The sequence below is a fragment of the Rosa rugosa genome, chromosome 2 (assembly GCF_958449725.1).
Source record: "Rosa rugosa chromosome 2, drRosRugo1.1, whole genome shotgun sequence".
NCBI lineage: Eukaryota > Viridiplantae > Streptophyta > Magnoliopsida > Rosales > Rosaceae > Rosa > Rosa rugosa.
In genome coordinates this window covers 56954623-56964605 of record NC_084821.1, presented here as the reverse complement: position 1 = coordinate 56964605, position 9983 = coordinate 56954623, and the positions used below count along the sequence as shown (strand labels likewise).

Genomic DNA, 9983 nt, shown 5'->3' with positions numbered 1-9983 from the left:
GTAGCAGTTGGTAACTACCATTCAGGTTCTTCAAGTGGTTCAGGTCCATAGCTCGCCTTTTGAGACTCAAAGGGTGCTTGTTCTTTTGCTTCTTCTTTCCAATGTACTCATCGGTCATCAGCTCCAGGTCCAAGGTACAAATACTCGAAGTTTTGGCTATGATTTCCCCTTTGAACCTTCCATCACTATCACCTTAGCCTTTCATCATAATGTCCACCTTTCCAGGATCTCCATCATTCCAGAGACAGTGTCGCCACATCTTCTTCGCTCACTGATCTCACTCCCATCACACCTTCCCCATCAAAATCAGAACTTTTACATTTCATCTGTTGATGAAATTTCTGATTCATTTCCACTTATACTAGCTTCAGCCACATCATTTTCTATACCATATGCTGGCCTTTTTGGCAGAGGTAATTGCACACTTTTAATTGTCAACATAGATATCACATCTGACATGGTTAGCCGATCATCTGCACTTGCCTCCACACATAGTAGACCAACATGCAAGCATCTTTTCTTTTGATCTTTGTTAATACAAGAATTGCCTAGCATTGGATCCATTAGTCTAGCCCTGCACCTTTTTTCCACAACTCCCATGCCTGATGAATATACAAAGATCATATGAATCCATGAATATCAGAATTATTAAATATCAAACCTTAAACGATCATATCCTATCTTGGTATTGTATATAATTATGAGGAGTACTTTTAAGAGAGTCAACAGACTATATCATATTTCAAAAATTTGTAATACCTCCCATGAAAAAATGAGAAACTTCCCTAAAATCAGGAGAGAAATTGCTGTAACTTTTTTTAATTTAAAAAAATAAAAAAGTAAAAGTCAATTGACATGTGCGGAGCACATGTTAAAGGACTAGTATATATATATATATATATATATCAAAATCTATCTTTAATATAATATTAGTATATTATATATATATATACATAATTATATTTTATTTTAGAAAACATAAGTGGGGCACGGGACCCAGTAGGCCCCTGCCTTTCTCCGCCTCTGATCCGTGGTGTATTTTACAACAACTTCTTGTCTATCTGTATATGGTAGCGTAATGATATGTAATGGTTATTCTGGTCTTACCTTACCTCATATTAATGAAATATCTATGATGTTCTTTATCAAAAATAAACATATATTTAATATTTAAAAAAATTACTTTTGTCAAAACAAGCATATAATGTTTTATTTCACTATTTTGATGGCGTCCAAGAGGTGAATCACCAGTGCAGAAGACTTAGTTGTTTCGTGCCACTAGAGTTCTTCATGGATTAATATTTTCGAGAGATAATTATCGTTAATGACTACATTATCTTCCGTTTCCGATATTCTCAATCTGTACGTCTTCCTTATTTGAAATTTAAATGCAATAAGTCTCTCAAATCTCATAAAACTCCTTATTGATTATATATCAATAAAATGCTCCATCTTTTCCTCATCCATCGGCCAAAATTTCTAGTACTCTCCCACAACGAGTTTGCTTTCCTCCACAATCTAAATGGAAGAGAAGAATGAATTGGAGGCTATAAAGTGCAGCCTCCGCCGATTGGAGAAGCGAGTGGAGTTTTTAACCCTCCTCAAGGAAGAGGAGATCCGACAGCGGGAGTTGGCGCAGCGGCAACTTCACGAGACGAGAGTGGAGCTGAATGTCTCCGGAAAAGAGGTGGAGGCACTCAAAGCTCAGCTGAAGGTTTCTCTGGATGAAGTGCACAATCTGAGAGCACAATTGGAGTCCTCTCGGAAAGAGAAGGAGGTTGATCGGAGGATCAGTAATATTGGTAAGGTTAGCGGTTTAAATATGGACGACGGTAAACAAGACCTCTCGGGTCTTTTCTCCCTCTCTACTGGTTGTAGTTGCTGATCAATGTGAATAGAACATGATGCATGTGTTTAATTTATCCACTGTGTTTGCATTTTGCACCTAATAATTTTATATCAACACCCAGGTAATGTAATACTTATCGTATATGGATTGATGTTTAGAAAGAATTTATAAATTTTTGAGCACATTTGTTTAATGGCTTCCTCTACAATCAATTTTCTAGTTCCGCCACTTGCTGGATCGGATACAAAATCGGAATTTGCATCATCATCCAACGTGATGCAAATTTCGTCAGAATTTGTTTGGCAAAATGAGGATGCCACTTCTACTTCCTGTTCCATGATGGGATTTATAAGTTATAACTTCATCACACAGTTGACAGGAATGCAATTCCAATTTCAATACAGCAAATTAACTAATTAAGTGCCATATATTGAATGTCCATATATATATATATAAGAAAAGCAATAAAATAGTGAAAATAACCATAACAAATTGTATGACCACATTCAATACCAACCATGACGGCAGAATTCTGAGATTCCACTTCTTTCCCAGTTAAGAAAGGATGCTGCGTGCAATTGATAGAGAAGATGTATGAATACAAGAAGTTGAAAAGAAGATATTTGGAATTAGACACTACTAGCAGACAACGCCACACACAAAAATTCACAATAGAAATAGATATAGTGATATATTACACAGCACAAGATTTCCCATTACATAAAAAGAAAAACAGATTTGAATAACTATTTACCTTAAGCAACTCAGATGCGGATGGCCTTAAAGTTGGTTCCCTACCATTAGACAACAGTAAATGTAAACTCCAAATAAACAAGTAGTTGGAACATGAAAATCAGTACTCTACATCATCATATGCCCAAAATAAGAAATGTTCAACACAACATATATCTTGGAGATGTATTCAAACTAAAACAATTACAAGATCGGGCAAGAACATTAGCATTAGCATACTTTTGCAGACATTCGTGCAGAAAATCTCTTGCTGCTGGAGAAAGATGCTCAGGGATTGGTGGATGAGACTTGCTTGTCCCTACACAATAAAAGAAAGTAGCAACCTAAAGGAACATGCCATTAGGGCAGGAATTGTGACAGACAACTTTCTTACATTCATTTGAAGATATATATCAGTACGTAGAGTGATTACTGTTTCAAACTGTTGGTTCCAAGAAGGATTTCCAGTGGCCATCTCAATCACAGTGCATCCAACGCTCCATATATCTGCAGAACTAGCAAATCGCATGTTCTCATATATCAATATATCTTACTATTTATCCCATAAATAAATTGTAATATATATACTGTCTCTGTGTGTGTGTGTGTGTAAACAAATATTTTAAATGGATCCTTAAATAATTACATAACAAGAACCTTTTGTAGTTAGTGTGAGTGAGGGCATGTGTTTTTCTCTTGCCATATTTAGGGACAAGCTGGAATTCATGGTTCAAAATATATTCCTACAGAGCAGTCCTTACTCCTTAGCAAAATTATTATACCTCCAAATTATGGTTTAAGAACTTGCGCGCTTGCTTTTGGCACACTTTTATTATCACTTTTTATGTTCAAATTCACTGTTCTTGGAGAATACCTCTTACACCAATTCCTCTTTACCTTATTTGTATATTTTTTTTGGTTAATTACACATAAGTGCATATTTGAATGTTTTTTTAGCCATAAGGTCACCAACTAGTTTTTTCCCTCATAAGGCTACTAAATTAAAAATGGTGTTATATTTTGGATATAAAAACTAATATATTTACATAAATGCCACTAGAGTAAAAAGTCAACAACCATTCTCTCTCTCCTCTCCGGCGAGGTCTCCGGTCAACTCCGGCCGACCTCTGGCGAACTCCGGCGGGTCTCCGGTCGACCTCCGGCCAACTTCCAGCCGATCTCCGGCGAGTCTCCTGCTGACCTCCGGCGACCACAAAAGCTACTGTCACTAACACCAAAAGCTATTGTGGCTAGCAACAAAAGTTACTATGATGAAATTTCCGGCGAGGTCACAAAAGCTACTATCACTAGCAATAAAAGCTACTGTCACTAGCAACAAAAGCTACGCTGGTGAGATTTTCGGCAGTCACAAAAGCTACTATTACCATTAACAAAAACTACTGTCACGAATAAAAGATACGCTCCCAAAAATCAAAAGCTACTAACACCATTAACAAAAACTACTGTCACAAACACAAAAAGATACTCTCACCAGCAACAAATGGCTACTGTCACCATCACCAGTAACAAAAGCTACTCTTACCATCATCAAAAGCTACTATCAAGCAAAACAAAAACTACACTAACCAACACCAAGACCTACTCTCACAAAAACCAAAAGCTACTACCAAGTAGAAAAAAAGCTACTCTCATAGACTGAGAAAGCTATTCTCAAAGTCTAACGAAGCTATGAAAATAAAAGCTACTTCCATAGTTTTAAAAATCTACTACCATAGTTGTGAAAATCTATTACAATAAATGTCGAAAGCTACTGTCAATGTGCTAAAAAGCCATTATAACAAAAGCTACTAACATCAGCTTGAAAATATACTAACAGAGATATAGAAAGCTACTATCACCTTGTTGACAAACCACTGTAACAGTTATAAAGAGCTACTAACGTGAAATCTATCAAAATGAAACAGACTTGATAAAAACACTCCAATCAAAACATCAAAACAACTATAAATTTACAATATCAAATACTCCAATCAAAACACTCCGATTTCAATCAAACACAACAAGGACTTGATAAAGTAATCCTTCTTAACAGAAAGTTCAGCAATTGGATTCAAATTACATAAACCATGCATTGCAAATATAAACAAAATCCGACAATTGAAAACTATTTTCAATCTATCACCAATAGTAAAAGCTACTATCACCAACATTAAATGCTATTCTCACCGACACTAAAAGCTACTTCATACTACATTCCTTATCTAGCATTTTCTTTTGTCTCAATTTGCTCTCTTCTTCTCACTTTTACTTCCCGCATCACATATGAGACTTTGGAGTATTTCAAAACTGCAAGAAAGAACAATGAGAGAAGCTTTAGACAATAAAAAAGAATTGCCAAGATCTCAAAAGCTAATGGGTTGATTATCACCTCAGTTTCATCATCCAAAATAAGATCAAAAGCATCAGAAGCTCAAACTAGTCCACTCAATCCCCCTGGAAGACTAATTACAAGGCCCTTTTCATTGACTTTAGCAAAAACTCCCCAAACCTTCATCTCAGGAGATATATTCTGACCATAGGAAAAGCAATTATAGGTACATCAACATCAAAACGCTTTTCAGCCAAACACAACTCCAATTAGTCCTAAATAAATAAACAAATAAAATGCCAATCATTCAAACACATCATTCCCAAATCTCTGCGGCATTATTCCTAAATGAATGAGACCAATTTACTTGCTCAAGCAAAGTAGCTGCATCTTCCAAATCTCTACCTGGGATTTCCCTTCTAGAATTTCAGTTTGAAAAAATAACAAAATGGAAACATCAGAAACAATGATTATCAACTTTCAATGCAATTATACGAAACCTTAACCTGCAATCATCAATCACAATTGAATTAAACACTAAACAATTCCTAAAAACTAACGCAAAATCAGAACCCAAAGCTAAAGAGAGAAGTTTACCGCATCATTCATGCTCCTCAGCTATGAGCTCCCAATCGGCATCACTCATATCGTCCGACCTGTAGGCCATGACGAAGAGCCAGAGAGACTTTTCGGTTGGGGATTTTCGATTGGAGATGAAGAGGCCGCGGGCCTTGTCGTCGTCGCCGGAGAATCAGTGCTCGTTTAGGGTTCTGATGCAGGTGAGGTGGAGGAAGAGGCGATGGCGGCGGTGGAGGGCCTCGTCGAAGAGCCGGAGACCATGACGACTTTGTTGTGTAGATCGCGCCATGTCTCCAAGTCGTCACTGGAGATTGTGAGGTATGCAACGACATCGGTTTGTCAGTCGCGCCTTGCCTCTAGGTCGTCGCCGGCGAGCAACGGCATCGATTTGGTTTGCTAGGGAGAGTCGCGCCATGCCTCCAGGTCGTCGCCGGTAAGCTCGTGAGGTTTGCAACGGCATCTCAGTTTGTGAGAGAGAGAGAGAGAGAGAGAGACTTTTGTTTTTTTGAAACCAGAGAGAGATATTATAAATTGAGAGGTCAGAAATTGTGAAAGGGTACAATTGTCATAGAGTTAAAAGTTTGAATATAGAAGTGGCCTTATGTGTACAAGAAAATTTAGATGGCCTTATGGCTAATTAAAGTTTCAAAATGACACTTACATGTAATTTTCTATATTTTTTCTGTATCGAAAAACTCTCTCCATGTTACCCAAACTGTAATTAACAAAATAAAACTACATCTCATGCATCATCATCAAATAACACGCCTGTAGCATAGCCAATGGTATAAGCCATAAGGGTAGTAATAGTGCCTACAAGTCATTACCAGTCCCACGAATGACTTCAGGAGCCATCCAGTATGGTGTACCCCTCGTAGGCTTTGCACCTGAAATGGCTGCCTGAAATAATGCACCTCACAATTAGATGGGGTGTGCATAATGAACACTACACATATACAAACAAAATGTAAGGCAATGTATGAACCAACTCATCCACCTGTTTGGATGTATCAAAATCTGCTAGTTTGATGCGCCCTTTATTATCAACAAGGATATTTGCTCCCTGGAAATTTATAAGCAATACATATTATACATGATTACACAATGAAAAGAATAGGACAAGGGTGTCAGACATTACTTGTGCATTATATCACTAGCAGGTAAGACAGAGTACCTTAAGAGCAAGTTCACCCGTAGTCAAGAAATGTCAAGGTCGAAAAGTCAAGAATTCGACCAGTCAAGTTACTGTTCACTGCCACTGGACATGGGTTTCCACCCGTTTTTTTCTTGACCGGTCAACACTGTTCATTTTCCACAGTTCATTGAGTTTTTCACTGTTTATTTTTTTTACTGTTCAATTAATTTTTTTTTTACTGAAGCAACGCGTGTGGGAGTTGCGGCGCCACGTGTCAAGCAGCTGTCCTTCACTTCCGTTGCTGGCGCGTCTCCTTCTCCCCTCATTTGCTGACGTCGCCCACGTTTCCGGGCTGGGCCTTGCTGGCTGATTTCTTGCCTAGTTCATGGATTTAGTCATGGCCATGACTAAATTCTTGCCTTCGGTTAAGAAAGCCAAGTTTTTGGCTGGTCAAAAACAAACCGCTGGAAACCAGATTTGCAGGTTCAAGGTCACCACCTCAGCAAGATCTAGCTCCTGACCGGTCAAAAACAAACCGGTGGACTTGCCCTAATGTCCCCATGTATGATTCCTTTTTTGTGTAAATATTCTAGTGCCAGCAACAACTGCTTGGTGAATCTTTTTATTACCTGCTCAACAAATTAGATCAGAAATGAAGAACATAACCAACACAGAGAACAAGGGACTACCAGACCATCTCTGCTTTTTCTATAACTTTTGCATTCAGAACACACCTACGGATACAAAATTTTAGTCGACAAAAAGCGTACAGGAACAGAGAAAGATCCAAATTTCTCCAATAGTGCTTGTATGGACCCACCAGGTACGCATTCCAACAGCATAGTTAAGGTTTCATCCTCCCTCTCAATTCCTAAATATCTCTAAGAGCAAGTTCACCCGTAGTCAAGAAATGTCAAGGTCGAAAAGTCAAGAATTCGACCAGTCAAGTTACTGTTCACTGCCACTGGACATGGGTTTCCACCCGTTTTTTTTCTTGACCGGTCAACACTGTTCATTTTCCACTGTTTATTGAGTTTTTCACTGTTTATTTTTTTTACTGTTCACTTAAATTTTTTTTTTTTGGGGCTTTTAAATGGTAGGTATTTATATAGAAATTTTTAGAATTTTTTATAATTTATTTTTGTTACCGTTTATTAACATTATGTATATATATAGTACAAATATAATTGTTTGCCGTTGGATCCGGAAATTAATTGAAACCAAGGGCTGGGATTTCATGACCGTTGGGATCAGAATTCAAAGCCCTCCAATGGCTCTCTTCCACGTGCTCCTACTCCGGCCCATTCCATGTCGCTACGCGACAAACGACTGAAGCAACGCGTGTGGGAGTTGCAGCGCCACGTGTCAAGCAGCTGTCCTTCACTTCCGTTGCTGGCGCGTCTCCTTCTCCCCTCATTTGCTGACGTCGCCCACGTTTCCGGGCTGGGCCTTGCTGGCTGATTTCTTGCCTGGGTCATGGATTTAGTCATGGCCATGACTAAATTCTTGGCTTCGGTCAAGAAAGCCAAGTTTTTGGCTGGTCAAAAACAAACCGCTGGAAACCAGATTTGCAGGTTCAAGGTCACCACCTCAGCAAGATCTAGCTCCTGACCGGTCAAAAACAAACCGGTGGACTTGCCCTAAGAAACCAAAACCAAGCACAGGTTCAGAAATGTGGAAGTCATCACTAGTTAAAACAGATACAAGAAATTCCCACTCGCAACAATTTTCGGATGAGACAGGTTTTCTAAAAGCCTCACTTCTTGTTGAAGAACGTTGGTATGAGCGAGCCTGCTTAGCATTAAAACCACTAATTAGCAAGTCGAAATCAGCTCACAAATTATACATAAATGCCAAAGAAGTGATATGACAAACTGCAGAACCAAAACTTTCATGACTGAAATTAATTAGGAAAAACCTCCACATAAAGACAAATCAATTTAAATTGACTAGTAACAAAAGAAGAACAGTGCCAAACTTTTTAAACCCAGAAGAAAGAACCAAAAGAACTAAAACTACCGAAACATAGATTAACTAGCAAGTCAAAGAACAAAACCTTAACACCCAAGACAGCTAGGACAAAGGCAATGTTAATATTGGACCTCTCTAATAGCAAATAAGCTCTCCGGATTCAATTGGGAAAACCCCTCCAATACCAATACCAACACCTAAGCCAAATCAATATAAAAGGAACAATGCAAAAAGATAAACACATCCCAAGTTCCCAACTTGCCCAGATTAACAACCAAAACAGGACGAAGCCTATAAAAAACATCGGACCTCTTTTACAGCAATAAGCTCTCCGGATTCAGTATTCATGCCCATGTAAACACGGCCAAAGGCCCCGGAACCGATCAATTCGCCCTTCCGCCATTGAATCGAGGTTGCTTCGTCTCGGGGGATTGAAGACATTGGTAGTCAAGGTTTTGGCAAGACTGGATTTTTCGACTGTAATTATTCATTTCACCTTGAAGATTTATTCTTATACTGATGGAAACTTGGACTTTTGAACCATGACAAGTGCCGACGTTCGACTAGGGTGCAGCAGACAAGAAGCGCGATTTGAAGAATTCATACTTGCTCTCACTTTAACCTGCTCTACAAGAAAATGCAATCAATGAAAGTGTAAATTACATTGCAGCTGGTTGATGAACGTACAGACTGGTTGTGCCTTGAAGAACACGTCAGAGCCCTCCTCTAAATGATTCCAGCCTTGGAGGCCAAGTCTACTTGATGCCCAAGTTTGGCCTCTGTTAATACTTTCTTTATTACCTGTATTTTTTGCCGCATGCACAAGGGATGTATTAAGTATTTTTTGCCGCATGCACTTTCCAAGAATCTGTGGAGTAGGGAAGGAAAGTGCTACTGTCAAGGATCTGGAAAGTATTAACAGAGGCCAAACTTGGGCATGCACTTTCCAAGAATCTGCGGCAAAAAATACTTAATACATCCCTTCCCAAGAATCTGTGGTTCTAACACAAATTAAGGGATGTATCAAGTATTTTTTGCCGCATGCACTTTCCTTCCCTACTCCAATCACTCTCTTCGAACTTTGGATCGAAAAGGAATATGAAAGATTGATGGTGACATGTGAATCACCGTAAGTATTGGTTTTTTTTGCCCTCTCTAGACATGTTGACATCAGCATCATTAGCATTTTGTGGCTAGATTGCTTGCCATTAATTTCTGTCGATTAGATTAATTTTGTATTTTTCCGGGAACATCAGTGCACGAACCACACAACTTAATTATGTCCAAGTTGTTCGGATGCATGGTAAATATTGACGGTAGTTTCCCTAGCAGGAGGTTTATTCATGTTTTCTAATAGAATGCATCTGAAGTTGCTCCAGATCTTCGAA

The 9983-nt window shown here is 38.6% G+C and overlaps 1 pseudogene; it reads right to left on the bottom strand.

The window, feature by feature from the left end:
- Nucleotides 1–1914: 1914 nt before the first annotated feature.
- LOC133731114 (mitogen-activated protein kinase kinase kinase 2-like) lies at nucleotides 1915–9284 on the bottom strand (annotated as a pseudogene).
- Nucleotides 9285–9983: the final 699 nt, after the last annotated feature.